The sequence below is a fragment of the Panthera uncia genome, chromosome D1, assembly GCF_023721935.1.
Source record: "Panthera uncia isolate 11264 chromosome D1, Puncia_PCG_1.0, whole genome shotgun sequence".
NCBI lineage: Eukaryota > Metazoa > Chordata > Mammalia > Carnivora > Felidae > Panthera > Panthera uncia.
In genome coordinates, this window is record NC_064808.1 from 20,547,902 (window position 1) to 20,570,373 (window position 22,472).

The following is a 22,472-nucleotide window of genomic DNA, read 5'->3' on the forward strand; positions in this document are numbered from 1 at the left end:
GTATATATTATATATATATATATATATATATATATATATATGTATGTATATATATATATTACACACACACATTATATATATAATATATAATAATATAATATATAATATAATATAATATATAATATATATATATATTACACACACATATTATATATATATATATATATAATGACTTCAGTTTTCTTGTGACTTCAGTATTCTGCTTAATGCTTTGTTCATTGTTATGCATATAATTTCTGGATTCTTGCAAGTAACCACAAAATATTGGGTATTGAGACACAGGAAAGGAAGGATATTAAAAAGAAAAATCAGATACCCTAATTAATTCACACTGAAAAGTTGAATGAGGAAAGATGTAAGATTTCTTGTGGGTTTAATTATTTCCCAAAGACATATGTTGAAGCCCTTACCCCTAGTAGTTGTGAATGTGCCCTTATCTGGAAATAGGATTTTTGCAGATATCATCAAATTAAGATGAACCTATACTGTATTAGTGTGGGCCCTAAATCCAATGAGTAGTGTCTTTATAAATAGAGGAGCATTGAAAGATACAAAAAAGACACACAATAGAGGGAAGACCTAAAGATGGAGGCAGAAATTGCAGCTGTGCCGTCAGAAGCCAAGGAACACCTAGAATTACTAAAAGAAGAGACAGAGATTCTTCCGCAGAGCGTCAGAACGAGCAGGGCCTGCCCACATCATCTTTTTTGGTAAAACTTGAATTTCAGACAAACAGTGCATATATTTGAGTCATACTTAATAATTTTTCATTGTTTATATGAGATTCAATTTTAATTTTTCCAACTTTTTTGAGATATAATTGGCATATTGTGTAAGTTTAAGGTGTACAGTATGATGATTTTATAGACATATATATTGCAGAATGATTGCCAAAATAAGGTTAATTAACACATCCATCATCTCACATAATTGTAATTTTTGTGTGTGGTGAAAACATTTAAGATCTACCTACTCTCTTGGTGTGCCTGGGTGGCTCGGTCATTTAAGCGGTTAAGTGTCCCACTCTTGGTTTCAGCTCATATCATGATCTCACAGTTTGTGAGTTCAAGCCTTGCATGGGGCTCTGAGCTCACAGCGTGGAGCCTACTTAGGATTTCTCTCATCCTCTCTCTGCCCCTGCTTGGCTTGTGCATGTTCTCTCATGCTCTCTCTTTCTCTCTCAAAAAATAAATAAATAAACATAAATTTTTTTAAAAAATATACTCTTTTAGCAACTTTCAAGTATATAATACAGTATATTAACTATAGTCTCCATTCCGTCCATTAGATCCTCAGAACTTATTCATCTTATAACTGGAAGTTTGATACCCTTTTCCCGGTATCTCCCCATTTTCCCTACCCCTTAACCCATGGTAACCTCCATTCTACTCTGTTTCTAAGAGGTTTTTTTTTTTTTTTTTTTAGATTTCCCATATAAGTCAGATCATACAACATTTGTCTTTCTCTGCCTGACTTATTTCATTCAGCATCATGTGCTAAAGGCCCGTTCATGTTGTTGCAGATGGCAAGAGTTTTATTCTTTCTCATTGCTGAATAGTATTCAATTGTGTGTGTATATGCATGTATATGTGCATACATGTATATAAATATATGTGTGTATCCGTGTATATGTGTGTATATGTGTGTAATATGTGTAATGTGATATAGACATTTAGATATAGATATAAATATAGATATAGATATCTTTCACATCATCACATTATCTTTCTCCAATTCACCATTCATTCCACTCATGACATTTAGGTTGTTTCAATGTCTTGCCTATTGTGAATAGTGCTACAATATTTATAATGAACATGGAGATACAGATATCTTTTTGAGATCCTGATTCAATTCCCTTCATATATATACTCAGAAATACAATTGATAAATTGTACAGTAATTCTATTTTTTATCTTTTTAGAAAACTCCATACTGTTTTCCATAGTGGTTGCACCATACCATAAGTTCCTACAACCATGCACAAAGGTTCTCTTTATTCCACATCCTCCCCAGCACTGTTGTCTCTTCCTTTTTGATAATTGCCACTCAAACAGGTGTGCAATGATATCATATTATGATTTTGATTTGCATTTCCCTGATGAGTAGTGATGTTAAGTATCTTTTCATGTATCTGTTGGCTACTTGTGTGTCTTCTTTGGAAAAATGTCTATTCAGTTTTCTTTGACAATTTTTTAACTCTATTATTTGCTTTTTCCTCTTTAGTTGCAGGAGTTCCTTACATATTTTAGATATTAACCCCTTATCTCATATATGGTTTGCAAATATTTTCTCCCATTCAATAGGTTGGGTCTTCATTCTGTTGAGTGTTTCTTTTGCTGCACAGAAACTTTTTACTTTGATTATTTCCACTTGTTTGTGTGTCCCACTTTTTTGCTTTTGGTGTCAAATCCAAAATATTGTTGCCAAGACCAACATCAAGGGATTTCCCCCTGTATGTTCTTCTGAAATTTTATGGTTTCAGTTATTATGCTTTAATTTTTAATCCATTTCAAGTTAATGTTTGTGATTGGTGTAAGATAGGGGTTCAGTTTCACTCTTTTGCATGTGCATATCCAGTTTTCCCAGCACTATTTATTGAAAAGTCTTTTTCCTACTGAGCATTCATGACTGCCTTGCCAAGTAGTAGTTGACCACATATGCATAGTTTTATTTCTGGGCTCTCTATTCTGTTCCATTGGTCTATGTATCTGCTTTTTATGAGATTACCATGTTGTTTTAGTTAATAGAGCTTTGAAGTACCTTTTGAAATTAGGAAGTGGGGGTCGGGAGTGGCTCCTGAGTGGCTCAGTGGGTTAAGTATCTGACTTGGTTTCAGCTCAGGTCATGATCTCACGGTTTTGTGGGTTCAAGCCATGCATCAGACTCTGCACTGGCAGCTCAGAACCTGCTTGGGTTTCTTTCTTTCCCACTCCCTCTGCCCCTCCCCCACTTCCCCCACTCACACTGCCTCTCTCTCAAAATAAATAAATAACCTTACAAACTTTTTTTAAATTAAAAAAAAATGAAATTAAGAAGTGGGATTCCTCCAGCTTTGTTCTTCTTTCTCAAGATTGCTTTGGCTATTTAGGGTCTTTTGTACTTCCATACTAATTTTAAGTTATTTTAAAATTTTTGCAAAAAATTCCATTAAAACTTGATAAGGATTACACTAAAATCTGTGGATGGCTTTGAATCTAATATATGCCTAGTATACTGGCATATGTCTAGTATAAAAAAATTTTTTAATGTTTATTTATTTTTGAGAGAGAGATACAGAGCATGAGCAAGGGAGGGGCAGAGAAAGGGAGACACAGAGTCTGAAGCAAGCTCCAGGCTCTGAGTTGTGAGCACAGAGCCTGATGCAGGGCTCAAACTCACAAACCATGAGATCATGACCTGAGCCGAAGTGGGACGCTCAACTGACTGAGCCACCCAGGTGCCCCATCATTTTAACAATATAAATTCTTCTGGTCAACAATTATATGATATCTTTCCATTTATTTGCATCTTCTGCAATTGTTTTCATCATTGTATAATAGTTTCCAGTGTACAAATCTTTCAACTCCTTCGTTAAATTTATTCCTGAGTATTTTATTATTTTTATGCTATTGTAAATAGATTATTTCCTTTATTTTTTTAGGGACTTCACTGTTACAATATAGAAATGTAACCAATTTTTGTATGTTGATTTTGTATCCTGAAACTTTACTGAATTCATTTATTAATTCTAACAGCTTTTGGGTGGAATCTTTAGGATTCTTTTATGTATAAATTATATCATCAGCAAAGACACAGTTTTACTTCTTTCTTTCCAATGTGGATGACTTTTATTTTATTTACCTGTGGCTGGGATGGGCTAGAGCACATTACATGGCTCTTTCAGAATCTACAATCTGACCAAATTTGCTGGACTTAACTCCAGGGGCTCCCAGATTATGGCCAAGAGGGACTGGTTTGTGGGCCACTTTAGGGTCCACAGCCAAGATCAAGGTCTATAGGTCTAGTATGTGATGCATGGACAGGCATGACTCCTCTCAGGTCTCTTGGCATATGCTGCTAGTGATAAACCCACAGCCAGATGGGTCCTGTACTTGAGTTATCTGGAGTCCAGAACTGTTTGTGTTTCAGTGGCCAGGGCTGTGGTCAGGGACTCAGCTGCCTGGTTTAAAGCCTGATCAGCTCTCCTCAGTCTTGGATTTCACCAAAGTTTCATAGTCTCCTACCTGGATCTCAGAGTTCCCATGAAGGCACTTTTGTCTGTGCATAGATACCAGATCTGTTGCTGAGAGGGGGGGAAGGAGGGGACTTGTGTGAAAGGGACATTTTATTTGTCCATTTTCCGATATCATTCTCCACATCTGGATTTTGAACTTCGGGCTTCCAGCCCTGTGAGGGAATAAATTTCTGTTGTTTTAAGTCACCCCAATTGTGGTATAGGTACCCCTTGCTTTTTTGAAAGTTCATATAATGCCATGCTGCTTGTATGAAAGCCCTTACTACCTGTTTTTGCTAACCAAAAGGAATCTGAAGAGGATGTTTGCTTTTATGAAAAAAGGCCAAAAATGACAGTAGTTCTCAGCACCTCAGCATCAAGCGACCGTAGCTTTGAACTGTGTCTATGAGCATTTGTGCTTGTTTCAATTTATCTTGCGCATCCATTAGCAAAATAGCAAGACGTGTCCTAAGGTATCAGAAAAGCCTAAGAGAGATTATTTATGTTTTTTATGTGAGAATCCAAAAAAAAAAAAATCCTTACAAATTAATGGTAATCACTTCTTCACTTTACGCCATTTCAGTTTCCAAAAGATTAGAACACTCTGCTTAGAACACTAGAACATTAGAACACTCCACTTCTGGGGGCACCTGGGTGGCTCAGTCGGTTAAGCGTCCAGCTTTAGTTCAGGTCATGATCTCGTGGTTCACAAGATTGAGCCCCATGTCAGGCTTCGTGCTGACGGTTCAGAGCCTGGAGCACGTTTCAGATTCTGTGTCTCCCTCTCTCTCTGCCCCTCCCGCATCCATACTTTGTCTCTCTCACTCTCAAAAATAAATAAAACATTAAAAATATTTTAAAAGAGAACACTCTACTTTCAGATAGCGGAGGAAGCCTGTACTGTGTTATGGCAGTCCAAGGAAACAAATCACTGCTAGAATGAACAGTATTCAATTTTGAAAGGCCACATATGTAGAGAAAGCTTCATCAGAATACTGTTTCTCCAGTGTTAATTTATATGTTATGGCACTTGGGCTAACGCTAGCAATCTGATCTTAAACTCTACCACATAAGCAACTGCAATTCATATATATTCATAACGCAACTGCCTCTTTTTCATTAAAATAATACCAAAATGGTATAGCTTATTGGATTTGGAGAATAACAGTATGCCGAGAAAGTAACTACCAAGGAGCCGTGCAGCCTCTACTTGAATACTCAAACGAACAATAAACTCACTACCTTTAAAGGCAGTCTCTTCCACCCTTGGATGTCTTGTGGCCTAGACACTTTTTGTGTTAAGCTGAACCTGCATCTCCTAACATTACCATGTTTGGTTCTCTTTCCATGCCTTGAGGCACGGGAAACAGTAGTAATTGCACTTTCCAGAACGGCCAGCAAGCCTGATTCCTGGCCAGTGCCCTCCAGGTCTGTTCTTCCAGCAGACAGACTCCACACCCTCCTATCCTTTGAGCATGGCTCACGTGACTTGGTTTCAGTTCACAGCAGGGCTCCGGTGGCTCCCCTCGTCTTGTTTACATTAACCAGGTGCCCTGGCATTCAGCTCTGCCTCGTTTTGCGGCTAGTCAACGCAGTACTGGCTGCTGTTCTCCCGTGACATTGCTGCATGGCTAGCTTGCCCAAGTAAAACAAGGTTTAATTAAATCTTAATGTTGCACCCGGCTCTTGCAGAACTGTTGTTCTCGCGTCCTTGTGCTATTAGCAGAATACATAATGAGAGCAGAGCATATGAGCACAGAATCAGTCCCACTTATAAAAAGTACCATTTAAGCACTCACCCACAATTTCCTTTCACTAAGTTTACCTTGTGCCTTATCAGAGAGGTCTCAAGTTTTCCTCACTGACAAATAGACTTCTGTTGATGGCAGTGTTTGTTCTTTTTGAGTTATGAAAGTGGCATCGAAAAATCTTAAAATACATTAAGATCGCTCAATGAAAAGAAGCACTATTTAGTTCAGAAAATTTTGAGGGTTTTTCTGCTATTACCTCTTTTACACTCATGAAGTGTCTAAACCAAAACTACTCGCCTTCTGAACTCTACAAAAGCTAAATAGCCCCATAAGTTATTCTGTTTCTGAATGGCTGTCGTTTCTCTCTTGTTTTTAATTTATGAAAGAAATCATCATCATGGTTATTACTCTCTGGGAAAAAAGTCAAATAAAAAGTGATACCACCCAGGAATCCCTGAGATGACTGATTTTTCCATTCTGGTCATAAATCCCTAGGAAATGTCCTGTATCTCAATTGTTAAATGTTGATCCAATGAGAGTTATTTCAAGTTAACTGTTATTGCCTGCCTTAGAGAAGTAGAAGAGGAAATACGATAACATGATGTTATATATGCATGAAACTTGTCAACAACTTCAGTTGTGTCCAACGGCTAAAGACCAAAAAAAACCAAAAAAAACCAAAAAACCCGCAATGTGGACTTTTTTGTACCATATCATTGAACTGATAATGTTATGAATATGTTATTTCTGGCAATTCACCTCTCACTTTCTCAACCTTTTCACTTCACGTAATACCAATTATTTGCTCTGTTTATTTTGTGATAAAAATCAAAAGGCATAGAAGACTTTCTGGACACCAGACTTCTGATTCCCATGTTAAGTACAAATATTTTAGGGGCACCTGGTTGGCTCAGTTGGTTAAGCATCTGACTCTTGATTCCAGCTCAGATCAGAATCTTACAGTTTGTTCGAGCCCCACATCAGGCTCTGTGCTGTCAGCACAAAGATTCTCTCCCTCTCTCTCTGCCCCCCGCCCTCAAAATAAGTAAATAAAATTTAAAAATAAATTAATTTTGGGGGCGCCTGGGTGGCTCAGTCAGTTGAGCGTCTGACTTCGGCTCAGGTCATGATCTTATGGTTCGTGGGTTCGAGCCCCACGTCGGGCTCTGTGCTGACAGCTCAGAGCCTGGACCCCGCTTCAGATTCTGTGTCTCCCTCTCTCTCTGCCCCTCCCCACTCTCGTTCTCTCTCCCTCTCTCAAAAAATGAATAAACATTAAAAAAATTAAAAAAGATAATTTTAAAAAATAATGTTTTAAAGCGGCTACATAGTATGAACCCCACTTTAGGTAAAAATACTGTGGTACAGAATGTTGACAGGTCTCTTTTCAAAGCTTCCAGGCCATGGGAAACTAAAATATCATGTGTGGGTGTAAATGTCCTCCCTTTAGTTCTTCCTATGCAAACTAAATTCTTTTAAAGTATATGTGAAAATATTTCAATCTGAGTCATCTACAAACCTTTGTGTCTATTTTTTTTAAATATTTTTATTTAAATCCAAGCTAGTTAACATATAGTGTGGTAATGGTTTCAGGAGTAGAATTTAGTGATTCATCACTTACATATAACACCCAGTGCTCATCCCAACAACTGCCCTCCTTAATGCCCATCACCCAATTAGCCCATCCCCCCACCCGACACCCTGCCAGCAGCCCTCAGTTTGTTCTCTGTATTTAAGACTCTCTTATGGTTTGCCTCCCTCTCTCTTTTTATTTTATTTTTCCTTCCCTTCCCCTATGTTGATCTGTTTTGTTTCTTAAATTCTACATATGAGTGAAAACATATGATATTTAATTTTCTCTGACTTATTTTGCCTAGCATAATGCATTCTAGTTCCATCCATGTTGTTGCAAATGGCGAGATTTCCTTCTTTTTGATTGCTAAGTAATATTACATTGTGTATACATACCACATCTTCTTTATCCATTTGTCAGTCGAGGGACATTGGGCTCTTTCCATAATTTGGCTATAGTTGATAGTGCTGCTGTAAACATTGGGGCGCATGTGCCCTTTTGAATCAGCATTTTTGTATCCTTTGGATAAATACCTATGTATCTATATTATGTGTCTGTTAACATGTATAAAGATCACGATTATTTATATATAATGACTGATACCACTCTTTAAAAAAAATCTCTAGTACATTCACAACTAGAAATTGGAAGTATAAAATGAGAATAAAATCTGAATTTCTAAAAGGTGTAAAGTTTTCATAGATCAAACATAAAAGCAATCAACTTTATTATTGGTTTATTGCTTTATTCCTTCATTTTTGCAATTGTCCCAGAGTCAACATAGAGTGCATTGAAGTCAATTTCGTGAACTGAGCTTGGAATATTTTTTGTTTGTGTTTGATAGACTAAACATCTAAGAGCTGTACAGGCAACAGCAGTGTTATATAAGAGTCATCTCTAATACCTAGCCCAGTGTAAGGCTAATTTCTAGTAAATATTTATCAAGTGAATTGCTGACTGACAGATGGATTGACTGACTAAATCAATGACTATGAAAATATATTCCATGCACTGAACTAAGAGTCAATAATTATTGTGAAGCCCCATAGTTTTGATTAAAATTATCTTCTTGATGATGACAAAGATGGAGATCCTCTTCATGGTAGTTCATTTTCTACAAGCAAACAGCAAGACACAGTGAATTTGAAAGAAATCTGAAACACTGAGATGTCCCATTTGGATCTTCCTATTTATTCATGGAAAATTGGATTCATTATATGAACAAGGCATCTCACATGTGCCCTCCACAGGTAGTCTCTGTTGAAAGGCCAACTGTGGGAATCAGCAACTTTATGTGGGAATCCGTGGGGAAATCAACAGACTTCCTCTGCTATTTCTTATAACATTGTAACATTTCTTCCTCCAGCCATTGCCAGAGGCACCCCATAGCTGTAAGACTGAACCTCAGCCCTCCAACACAGACCTTCTCCAACAGCCACATTCAGCATGGAAGGTTTTCCAACAGCTGCCCCAAACCTAGAAGTCTTATATTTTGCACTTCCAATACACAAGCAAATCTTAATGGGATTTCTTCTAAAATACATTTCTAAGTCCTTTCACATTTTTCATATACATTTCTAACACTGGGTGTGAGTCTCCATCACTCTTGCCTGGATTTCTGTACTATTCCTCAACTTTCCTCCCTGCATTCAACCCTCACAATTCATTTTCTACACATTGGTTTATGTAATCTTTTAAAAATGCAAAGCAGATCAGTGATACTCTCTTCCAATATCTTAGAGAATGTCTATTAAACTAAAAATTAAATCCAAAAATGTTATCAGGAGCTACAAATCCCTGTATTCTTTGTTTCTTGCCTACCTCTCTGATTCCAGTATCTTACAGTATCTTTCTTAGAGCACTCAAGACCCAGCAGTTTCCTGTTTGCTCCTTGAACATGGAAAGTGTTGCAAATTAATCTAAGCTGAATTGGTTCTGCAAAACACCTAGGCACTATATGTAGATAATAATAGGGAAAGAAGCCTGAACTAGGTGAAGGTTAGTGATCCCCTCAGTATTATGTAATAGTAAAGCAAAGCCACTGAACTAATTTTGCCAAACACATATTTTTTTAGACATACATGCTTGCATTAGTGAATAAACACAAAATAGTTTCAACAACAACCTCTTCTAAAAGTGCAACAAAGTTATATCTTTTTGTTCTTTGAAGTGCTCTGAATGTCACCTTTCAGCAGAGAGCATTCTAGAGGATGCTCTAGTATACCTTTGAAGTTGGATTAGTATACCTTTGAAGTTGGTATACTAAAGGTATACTAAAGGTATACTAAAGAATATAAAGAATATATAGAATATAAAGAATATAAAGGTATACTAAAGGTATACTAAAGAATTAGTATACCTTTGAAGTTGGATCAGCAAATGAAATGTTATTCTAACTCATGCCTGGACAGAGAACCATTTATGGATCAAGCCTGGGGTATCTCCCTTAACCTAAGGATATAAGCTTCATGCCCCATTAGAGTCTTAAACTGTGTTAAAATAAATATGAGGATTATCTCAAAAATATATAGGTCAATTTCACATATCATAATTTTTATCAACAACAATAATAAATACCTTTAATTTTATCAATAAAGGCCCATTTCTATTATTCATAATGCCAACTACCAACATATTTATTTGCCAACAAATACCAGTTTAGTATTTTCTAATATCAGATCACCTGGTGTTGGTTAACAGAAGGACTAAAGTCTTGGTAGCTATTGCTGGAGTGTGACTTTTCTTACATGATTCTAGCAGATGACCTCTGGATTATGGGTGTTTGATTGAGACATGTTATCTCTTCTTTCCTGGAGTCAAAGCCTAAGAAGCTGGAACTTATGTGAAATCATTCTATGTACCCTAATAATTTTAACATTATTTCAGGAAGTTTTCACTTGTTGCTGGTTCTATCTATAAATTTATGTAAACATCCTTCCTAAAGCTCTTCACATGGTAGGCTCCTTCTCATTCTTCAGGCCTAAGCCCAAAATTACCCTTTTGAGGAGGGCTTCCTTTGCCAAGCTATCCAAAGAATAGTGATAGTAAGCACAAAGTAATAATAGTAACCACAACTATAATAATAGGTAATAATGTTGACCACTTCCATGTGCCATGTACTAGGCTACTTAATGTACATTTATTATCTCACTTAATCCTCAGAACAACCCTATGAAGTGGAATACTTATCTTTATTTTGCAGATGGTGAAATTGAGGCACAGGATCTTGATGACATAATGGGAATTAGCAGAGCTGGGATTTGAATCTAGCGAGTCCCAGTCCAGAGTTCACCCGCTTTACAGTTAAAGCAACAGTGACTAACCCCACACTAATGACTATCACAATATCCTGTTTATTTTTAATAGTTTTTACCATATCACTAAGCATTTTTTATTTACTTAATGTTCTTTCTCACCTTTCACCAAAATATAAATTTCTTGAGGGCAAGCACCATGCTGTCTGTTTTATCATTCCATCACAGGATGTAATACTTTTCCTGTTACATAGTTGGTACTTAATATGTTTTTGCAAAACTGAATTAGGGTAGTAGAATACAGGTACAGCATTGCGAATTATGTTTCTCTCACTGACCCATATCAATCCACTGTCAAAAGGAAGCCATAAGGACTGGATTTACTGAATCTATGACATTCTCCACCACCTGTGAGTTACGTCTGATATCACAAGAACTCCATCAGGGGTTTACTATGGCATATTTTAACATCTGACAATGTTATGGAGAAAGCACTCCTCAGATTTCATCTATTCTTCATAATATTGCCAGAGTGATATTTCTTAAATCAGAATTATAGGCAATTCAATAAGACAAGAAAATGAAATGAAAGATATAATGATTGGGAAGAAAGAAAGAAAACTTTCTTTGCAGAGGACTTTATTTATTAGAAGGTCTGAAAGAATCAAAAAGCTCCTTTCTAGGAGCTTTCACTAATAAGTGGTAAGAGCAAGGTTGCAAAATACAAGGCTAATACACAAAACTCAATCTTTTCCCCATATACCAGCAATGAACAAATGGAATTTATAATTAACCACATATTACAAAAATGATATAGTTAGGTATAAATCTAACAAAATATGTGCAAAATCTATATGAAGAAAACTAAAAATCCCTGATCAAAGTTATCAAAGAAGAACTGAACAAAGGGACAGATATTCAATATTGAAAGAAAGGCTCAATATTGTCAAGATGTCAGCTCTTCCCAATCAGATCTATAAATTCACTGCAATTCCAAGGCCCCTGGGTGGCTAAGTCTGGTGAGCGTCTGACTTCAGCTCAGGTCATGATCTCGTGGTTTGTGAGTTTGAGCCCCGCACCAGGCTCAAACTGTCTGACAGCCAGAGGCTGGAGCCTGCTTTGGATCTGTGTCTCCCTCTCTCTCTGCCCCCGCCCCACCCGCTCACACCCTCTCTCTCTATCAAGAATAGATAAGGATAAAAAAAATAAATAAAAATTCCAATGAAACTCCCAGCAAGTTTGGAAATTCCCAACTGATTCTCAAGTTTATGTGAAATGGCAGAAGACATGGAATAGCCAACACAGTGTCGATGGAGAAAAACAAAGTCGGAGAACTGACACTACTCAATCTCAATACTTACTATAAAGCTACACTAATCAAGACCATGACATATTGGTGAAAGAATAAACAAATAAAATAGAGAATAGAGAACTCAGAATAGAATAGAAACAGAGAATAACAGAATAGAGAGCTCAGATATAGACCCACATAAATATAGTCAACTGAACTTTGACAAAGGAAAAAAGGCAATACAATGGAGAAAATGTATTCTTTTCAACAAATTGTGCTGGAACAACTGGACATCTACATGCAAGGAAAAAAAAAAAGAAACAAAAAGAAAAAGAAAAAGAGAAAAAGGAAGAAAAGAAAAAGAAAAGAATCTAGACAAAGACCTGGCACCCTTCACAAAAATTAGTTCCAAATGTATCATAGTCCTAAATGTAAAATGCAAAACTTTAAAACTCCCAGAGGATAACATATGAGAAATCCGAGATGACAGTGGATATGGCAGTGACTTTTTACACAAGGAACCAAAGGCACGATCTATGAATGAAATAAATGATAGGCTGAACTTCATTCAAATTAAAATTTTCAGCTCCAGGAAAGACACTGTTGAGAGAATGAGGCAACAGGCCACAAATTGGGAGAAAATATTTGCAAAAATCACATCTGATAATAAGTTAGTATATAAAATATAAAATATAAGTTAGTATATAAAATATATAAAATACAAAAGAACTTTCAAAATTCAACAGTAAGAAAACACCCCATTAAACATAAGCCTTATCAAAGAAGATATACACATGACAAGGGGCATCTGGGTGGTTCAGTCGGATGGGTGTGTGACTTCAGCTCAGGTCATGATCTCGTGGTCAGTGATTTCTAGCCCCATATCAGGCTCTGTGCTGATGGCTCAGAGCCTGGAGCCTGTTCACATTCTGTGTTTCCCTCCCTTTCTTTGCTCCTCCTCCGCTCGTGCTCTGTCTCTGTCTCTCAAAAATGAATAAACATTAAAAAAAATTTAAAAAGGAAGATATACAGATGACAAACATATGAAAAGATGCTCCCCATCATACGTCATCAGGGAAACGCAAATTAAAACAATAAGGAGATACCACTACACCTAATAGAATGACCAAAATTGAAAACACTGGCAACACTAGATGCTGGCGGGGATGTGGAACCATAGAAACTCCCATTTATTGCTAGTAAGAGTGCAAAATGGTACAGCCAGTTTGGAAGACAGTTTGGTAGTTTCTTACAAAACTAAATCATACTTTTATCATGTGGTTCAGCAATTGCATCAGGTGGTATTTACCCAAAGAAGTGAAAACTTAGATCCACCCAAAAACCTACACACAGATGTTTATAGCAGTTTAATTCATAAGCAACCAAACTTGAAAGCAACCAAGATGTCCTTCTGTAAGTGAATGAATAAATTGTGGTAAATCCAGACAATGAAATATCATTCAGCACCAAAAAGAGATAAGCTATCAAGCCATACAAAGATATGAAGGAAACTTAAATGCATATTTTTAAGTGAAAGAAGCCAATCTGAAAAGTTTATGTATTCTATAAATCCAATTATATAACATTTTGGAAAAGGCAAAACTATGGAGACAGTAAAAAGACTAATGGTTTCCAGGGGGTAGGGGAGGGGAGAATGAATAGGTATAGTGAAGAAAATTTTTAGGGCAACAAAACTACTCTGTCTGAATATGCAATGATACTTCAGTATACATTTGTCAAACTTCATAGACTTTACAACAAAAAGAGTGAATTCTAATGTGAACTATGAAATTTGGGTGATAATGATATGTCCATGTAGGTTGATTAATTGTAACAAATGTACCATTGTAGTGTGGGATATCCATAGTGGGAGACGTTTGGCATGTGTAGGGATAGGAGATACATTTCTCTTTATTTCCTGTTCAGTTTTGCTGTGAACCTGAAACTTCTCTATACGATAAGAATTATTAAAACAAACAAACAAACAAACAAGCAAGCAAACAAACAGACTACATCAGAATTTCTTCACCTGCACCATTTTAAGGATGGTACCCAAGCTCTTAAAGCTAGCATGTGATATCTATCTCTCATAAACTTGTCCCTGACCATCTAACCATGCATGCTAATTTGTTACACCCAAACATTTATGTGCACACACACACACACACACACACACACCCTTAAGCCACCTCTCACACTAATCAGTTAAAACTTCTTGTTTATTTAAGCAAAGATGTAGTCTTATGTATAGGCTCTCCTCTCTGAATGGTGAGATTTCGGCTTTGCTTTGATTGACTAATGCCTACTTCTCTTTCAAGCCTCGTTTCTTCAGAAGCCATTCTTGATTCTCCTCCAGTCTTATTCAGGTGTCTCTCACTGCACCCAGTATGTATCTTCTTTCATTATAGAACATGTGATATTATTCTATAATTGTTTATATATGTGACTGTATCCTTCAATACAAGATGAGTTCCTTGAAGTAGAATCTGTGTTGTTTTAGCACAGTTCTGTGTCCATAGTAGGTGTTCGAGAAATATTTGTCAGATCATTTTAATGAGGGAAAAAGAAAGGTGGAGCAGTAAGTGCTGATCCCAGAGCATTCTCAGGACTGACAACCATCTATGGCAAACTACCCTTCAGGGAAGGTGTGTGTCATTGCTGGAGGCATTTTACATATTTAATGAATAGGGCCAACTTCATTCCCTGGTGATGTCAATATGGCATCTTTCACCAGCCTGAAAATCCTCTGGCACTGAAAATACACAAAGTCTGGAAGCTGTTTATAAGACTGAGAAGGTGAGTCAATAGACTCTGTTCCAAGTTGGCAAGAAGGGACATAGTCCTAAACATATAAAGCTCCATAATTCACATTAAGCTTCTCATTAATTTAAATGTTAATGTAAATGTAAAATATGTTGTATTGATTTAGAACTATTTTTGTATGAATATTGCATAACTGAGCTTTCTAACAGCAGAATCCAAAAGGACATCCCTTCACATCAGCTTACGATTAAGAAAAAAAGTGAGGCTTTCTATTTTTCACTCTCTTTTTATTGTGTAAAATCCTTTGTTTTAGTTACAAGTTCTAGCTATGAGAAGCTATGAGAACTTCTGCCTTTGAGTGCAATTGATTTGGACAGTCTTGAGCAAAAAGATCAATTTCTGAATCTCTTCTTTCACAGTAATACACATATAACTTCAAATATGTATAGAGATTAGTATCTTTCCCATGTCACTGAGGAGAAACCTAGTCTTTATGACCATGCTGGCAATTTCACTCTAGTCTGTTAGATTTCATCCAGAGTCTCCTTTCATTGGGATTTATGTTTCCTTAAAAGGAAAACACAATTTTCAAAGAATGTCTCATTATGTTAGGCTCACTGTAATGAGTGATGAGATTGATAACTGGAAATTTTTGTATATGCTTACTTACTCTGTGCTGGAAAGTGCTCATGGGGCACCTGGGTGGCTCAGTCATTTAAGCATTCGTCTTTTGATTTTGGCTCAGGTCACGATCTCATGGTTTGTGAATTTGAGCCCTGTGTCGGGCTCTGCTTGGGACAGTGTGGAGCCTGCTTGGGATTCTCTCTCTCCCCTTTCTCTCTACCCCTCCCCTGCCGGGGATATAATATAAATATTATATATTTATTATATATATAATATATATAATATAAATATTATATGTTTATTATTTATTTATTTTTATTTGTAAAGTGCTCATGTGATCCCTAAAGCAGTACAGAGACGTGGCTACTCTCATTACCCTGTTTTAAAGATTAAGAAACTGTCCCGTGGAGAGATTAAGCCTTTCCTAAAATTCCACAAGCAGAAAGAGTGATGTCGCTTGCCCTAGGACTCAGGGTGGTTTGACCCCATGGTCTTTCTCATAACCACTAAGCATTTTGGGTCTCAAACCACACAATGCTACAGACACATATAAACCTAGAACAGTGCATTCTGTTTTTAAGAGATGCATGTAAGCATACAGTTGAGGATTCCATTATACTACTGAGAAGCTGGGTGGGTGGGTGATATCCAGAAACCCGGTTTCTAATTTGTGGACACCTTGTTTCTTACTTCTTTCAACTAAACATTGTGAAATTTGAATTAATTGGTTTGTGAAGCTTCTTCCAGCCCCACATTCTATGACTTTGTATAATGATTCACTTTGTTCTGATCAACAAACCCTCTGCCCAGTTCTTCTCTTTACAACCACCCACCACGATGCTTTCTTGCATCCAATGCCTCTGCCCCTGCAGGCAGCCCCACCTAGCTCAGTTTTCTGTACAAAGATAGAAAGTAAGCATCCTGCTATCAACACATGTCTTTGAAACATGCTAAATATCAGGCAGAAAACTCAGGCTAAAAGATGGATAAGGCATTTTATTCCCCTGAACGTAGAAATGAAATACAAAAATCATAGTCCTGGGGAAAAATCAGACAAGGCCTTCCTATATCAAAATTACATTAACCAGTGCATTCAGAGGCTCACATAAATAACAGGCCTAAGAGAACCTGCTGAAATGGAGTATTTACTGGCCTAGTGTGGCCAACAAGCTTTGTAATATCAAGATATATGGGATAGGAAGGAGGACTACTCTGGAATCACACAGACCTGCTAACTTGGCCACCTTTTACCTCTTTCTGGGAAACTGACTCATGCCTCAGTTTCTTCACTTATAAAATTAAGCTCCTACTTCAAAATTTTTATAGGGTGATTATGAGGTTTATCTGTAAAATAATGTAGGTAGCTTATCCATGTCAGAAATCTGGTACAGGTTTATATGAGTCTCCATTGTTCTAATAACCAAAAGAGCTCATGGTTTAGTTTTTAAGTTATCTTTGTAAGTGGTAATTTCAGCTATCACTCAGTTCCCAATTTTAAAAATTGCTTTGTTTTTTGCAAAACAAGACATATGAAACACCAATTAGGTATGGCTATTTCACCAAGAGACATTTCTCCCCTTTGGGAAGTACCTGAGGGTGTGGGCAAGTCATGGTATAATGACAAACTCTGTAAAACAGCTTACAACTTGCCATACTTTTCCAGCTTCTTCCCCTCAATATTAGGGCAGCAGAAAGATAGACAGAAAGTAAACCAATGGTCATAAGGTGCCAATGCATCATGAATCCTAGGAGTTAAAAATAAAATTTTATTCAGCTCCCTGAGATATACAATTGATTTTTTTACAAAATCAATAGATGAACCTGAAAGTAATTGACTACAGTCACCTTAGTATCATTTAACTATAAGTAACTAATTGTCCAGCAAAGATTGAAGCTAGCAATTAGGAACATATGATAAATTTATAAAAATTCAGGTTTTTTCTAGCATGATAGTTTTGTTGCTGCAAACTCTCTCTAACCATTCTATCTACATCAAACCACATCTTTAGAAGAAAAGTTATCACAGAATTCAAAAGATGGAAGGGGCCTCAGTAGCAATTTTGTACAAAGCCCTTATTTTTTTATGTGAAGTGATTAAGACCTAGTGATGTTTGGACACCCAAAATTAACTGGCTAATTATGGCAGGATTATTAATTGAATCTAGTTCCAGTTCTCAATTCAGTGCCTATATTTACTCATTTTCTTGTTGCTATATCAAACTGAGAAATCTGTAAATTACAGTGTATATTTTATAGTTTTCTATGTTCATTTGACCATTAGGTTTGAAATAAAGTAATAATTATCTGTATAGTTGGAACTCATCACAGAAGGATGAGGTAAGAACAAGAAGTCTCTCAAATATATGTTCAAAAAGGTACCTATAGATAAAAAGCCTATGTATGGAAACCAATTTGACAATAATTTCATAATTGAAAAAAGAGCCTATGGCACATTTCAATAATACAATCCAATGAATATTGACAAAAGAAGACTAACAAATCTAGGATGGGTACACTAAACAAACTATATATATACAACTATATATATGCAACTATATGTATACATATATATATAATGCATATGTATCATACACATATATATGTATTATATATAGACCCATATATGTACCTATATATATGTGTGTATATATGTGTGTATATATATATATATATATATATATATATATGTCTATATCTATGTGTTTATGTTAGAAAGAGGAATATTTCATCAATTCATTCTATTGGGTGAGTTTGGCAGGCAGGAATGTCTACCCTAAATTTGTTCTCATTCATATAACATGGTTTAAAAATATATCTGTGTTGTCTCACTCCAGGTGTAAAATAAACATCATCTGCCGAAATCCCGAGCACTTCTTTAAATTCTTTGGGTTTTCTCAGGAAGATCAGGACCTGTTGGAGAAATTTTGATAAGGTAAGTTCCAAGCTACTAATCTATTCTCTCGGGGCTTCCATTCTAGCTGCCCAAGTTCAAAACAAAGTGAGGTTTAAGAAGTCAAAAGAACAGGCAAATGGAAAGATGGATGCCACTTTTATTAATAATGCGGATAAGGGGCGCCTGGGTGGTGCAGTCGGTTGGGCGTCCGACTTCAGCCAGGTCACGATCTCGCACTCCGTGAGTTCGAGCCCCGCGTCGGGCTCTGGGCTGATGGCTCAGAGCCTGGAGCCTGTTTCCGATTCTGTGTCTCCCTCTCTCTCTGCCCCTCCCCCGTTCATGCTCTGTCTCTCTCTGTCCCAAAAATAAATAAATGTTGAAAAAAAAAATTAAAAAAAAAATAAAAAATAAAAAAAAAATAATGCAGATAATATCTAAAGATGCTGTTTCAATGCTTGGCTAAAATAGACTCTGTAACATTGAATCAAGAGTTAGATAGATTCACTCATCCAGGCCCAGGAAGTGCTGGGCCACAGCAGGCTCCTCTGATATGGCAGCCTGGCCATTAAATTTCCAGCATGAAGTAGCAGATATAAGTCAGCCTGCACTAAAGATACAGGTGAATAGAATAGGTTAAAAGATAAGTGACAAAGTCTTGCTCCTGACTTCACCAGACAAATAAACAACTCTAATGACCAAAGAGAGGAGAGAGTAAATAAATGGAGTAAAAAGAAGCCAAGAGGCTTTCTATGGTGGAATTTTCTTCAGATGGAAAAAAAATAAGAAAAGAGAATAAATATTCTTCCCTCATACCACTGAAGAATAGGAGTGACCTGTAAAACAGAAGAAGGGTCCATTAGAAGTTGCATCAGGACTTTATTAAACTAGTAGCACACCAAGAGAATTTCTCCTGGGTGATGAAGACAACCACGGCACTCTGATCTCTCCTGCTTTAAGGATATTCAAACCAGATTCAAGGAAGAATTGTTGCCAATGGTTTGTTAGAAGTCACATGTTTTCAGAATCTCAATGGGCGTGTTGTCTGTATTGTCATAAAGCAGATAAGTATATGGTAGACATCTGCATTAATGGTTTTAGTTCATAAATAAAGACTACTAGATAATGTTTGATTTTTCAAGCATACTATTAAATTATTCTTTAAAGAAGGTGTGGAAGGAACAGTTTAGGAAGTAAGTGAGCTTAGGTAACTCCTCAGGGTGCTTATCTCAGTGAGAATTTATAATTGTAACTTAATGAATCATCAATGTTACTTGGCTTTATGTGTTGGTAAAAATAAAACCAAAAAATGGAACTTATTAAAAGAATAGAAAAAGAACTATAAGCTTGAATGTAAGAGTAAAATAATAAACCTGGTAAAGGATTTTGAACAAAGCCAACCATCTGTAGACATTCTTGGTCATGGGATCCACTTAATACTTTCAACTGGATGATGCCTCTAGAATGAAGAAATGCTATTTCATTTATATTTATGTTTCTTCATCTGAGATTCAAGATCATGCAAGAAAAAATTTGATTTCTTTTGGTCATTTGAGTTAGTCTGATTTTGGTGATATCTTTGCCCTTTAGCTATACCAGCTAAGGATTAGCCAAGGAAAAAATATAATGGATTAGAGCAACTTTGTCTCCTATAATGGAAGAACAGTCATCTGGATTTACCAACACACCATGAATACATATCATGGGGAAGAATTAATCATCAAAAATGAGATAAGGTATCATCATGAAAGAGGAGTCTATATTTGATATTAGTTGATACTCAACACTTCATGGAATACATGGTGTATCATCTATTAACATGAGTAACCCAGAAAAATGTAAGGGGTTCACTGACATTTAGAAAGCTGATTATTAGCAAAGTTCTCTTTCATATATCCTTAAAGAATGATAAGGAATGTTCGGGTGTCCAGGTGGCTCAGTCGGTTAAGCCTTTGACTTCGGCTCAGGTCATGATCTTGCAGTTTGTGGGTTCAAGCCCTGTGTTGGGCTCTGTGCTGACAGCCCAGGGACCAGAGCCTGCTTGCTTTGGATTTTGTGTCTCCCTCTCTGCCCTTCCCCGACTTGCGCTCCCCACCTCCCAAAAATAAACATTAAATTTTTAATGAATAAAAAAAGAATAACAAGGAGGGTTAACTAAATTTGACACTCAAAACTTATACTTCTGTAAGTTATTATGAAAGTATGATTAAATCTATAAAGGTCCTGATTCTATCTTATATTCACTCTGAAAGGAAGGGCTATCCCTTGTCATCAAACCTCTGCTCCTACAGGGAATACGGACTTCTGATATTTAAAGGAGGAGCCTGGTTTCTCCCTCCATCCCATTCAAGTGTGGAATGGGAGCCCTTTTGATTTAAAATATTCTGCCAGCTATATTTAACCAAAAAAACAAAAACAAAAAAACAAAGAAACACAGCCTAGTGTTGTAATCTTGACAATGGGTATCTAAAACCATGCTTGAACTAAAGAAACCACAGAAGACAAATGGGAAGGAAAATTTAGTCATTGAGAAGGTGATCTCAAGAAGGGACATGTAGAGTGGTCCAACGACATTTCAGTGCCTAAAGGTTTGGAAGTCAGGAAGCATGACCATAAATGCACATGTTGAGGAACTTGTTTGACGTGTCTGCTGTTGTCAGTGAGGTATGAATTGGATAGAAATGAGGCCATGCGTGTAATCTGTGTAGGGCGTGTTTTCAGCCCTACAATTTGGAGCCATGGCTTCCTTCTGCTGAGATGCCAGATTAGATACCCAGCTATAATTATATCCTGGGGAAAGTAAAAGCCATTCAGTAAAGGGACTAGTCCCCCAAAACAAATAAACAAAAATATACTGAAAAAGAGAAGAGAAACAGTAAGGAAATAGAAATACTGGGGCTTCCCTGGGGAAGCCAAACCTAAAAATCCTTCACAAAACAAAGACCTTTAGGGAGGGATAAAGTGGTCCTAGGTCAGTAGGGTTACCTGCTGCAGAAAGGGACAAATGAAAAATCCTAATTTAGGACCCAGAGTTTAAGACCTAAGATTTCCTCCAGAGTAAGTACAACCAAAGATGTGCTCATTGCTGATGTTAACAAATGTTCATTGAAATAAATTATTTGAATGGATAATTAGATTCGTTATAAATTGATGAGACTATTTTCTAAAATATACATGTTTGTCCTTCTAGTTTAGAATGAGTCAATGAGTTTTTTTTCCTTTTTCTCATATCCCCAAAACCTTAATAATATCATTCATTTAGCATATTAGGAGACAGAAATGAAAAATAAAATCACAGGTAACTAAAGAGAAAGCTTGTCCATCCCTGGTAGACCTATCCTAAACATTATGACCTCAGAAGTTCAAGGCTATTTGGTTTCTGGGCACCAAAAAACCACAGCATAATAAAATTAGATGATAGTGAAAACAGCCTAACTTTAATTTTTCCTTGAGATTTGTCAACTTTCTAATCACATTTAAACCAGTTAGTAAAATGATTGGATAACAGGTTCTAAAGAAGAGTTTGTATCATCAGGGAAATATTTCAAGAACCTTTTGCAAAAATATATTAAAATCTTAGGGGAGATCAGAAAATATAACTACCCCTTGGATTAACTATCACAGCTCTTCCCTTATGTTGTGTATAAGTACTGGCATGCAGACTTTTGTCGCATTTGGAATTTTTATCTTAATAGGAATTGGCCCTATCAGCATTTAAGTCTGTTTCTGACTTCTGCTTGCTCATAGAAGGACTGAGAATTATTGTCTTCTATAAAGGTGGTTAAATGGACAGAGCAACAGATTGTAACAGGCTTCAAATAGTCTTGTCAGGTTTGTGATTCATATACAAAAACTAGACATCTATGCGGTTAAGTTGCAGTGACTGTTCCTTTATGATTGACATTTTTATTTAGGAACAAATAGAGTTCCATTTATTCCTGGAAACATATCTATAAATTAGATCCTCCAACGTCTAAAATGAGATACGTAATTTCAAATGAAACAATATTATTGCCTCAATCTAAAAACAACTAAAAGGATATTTGCTATTATCACATCCATGGGAATTTTTTGATAAAAAAAATATAGCTTTTTCCAGTTTGGGTTGTC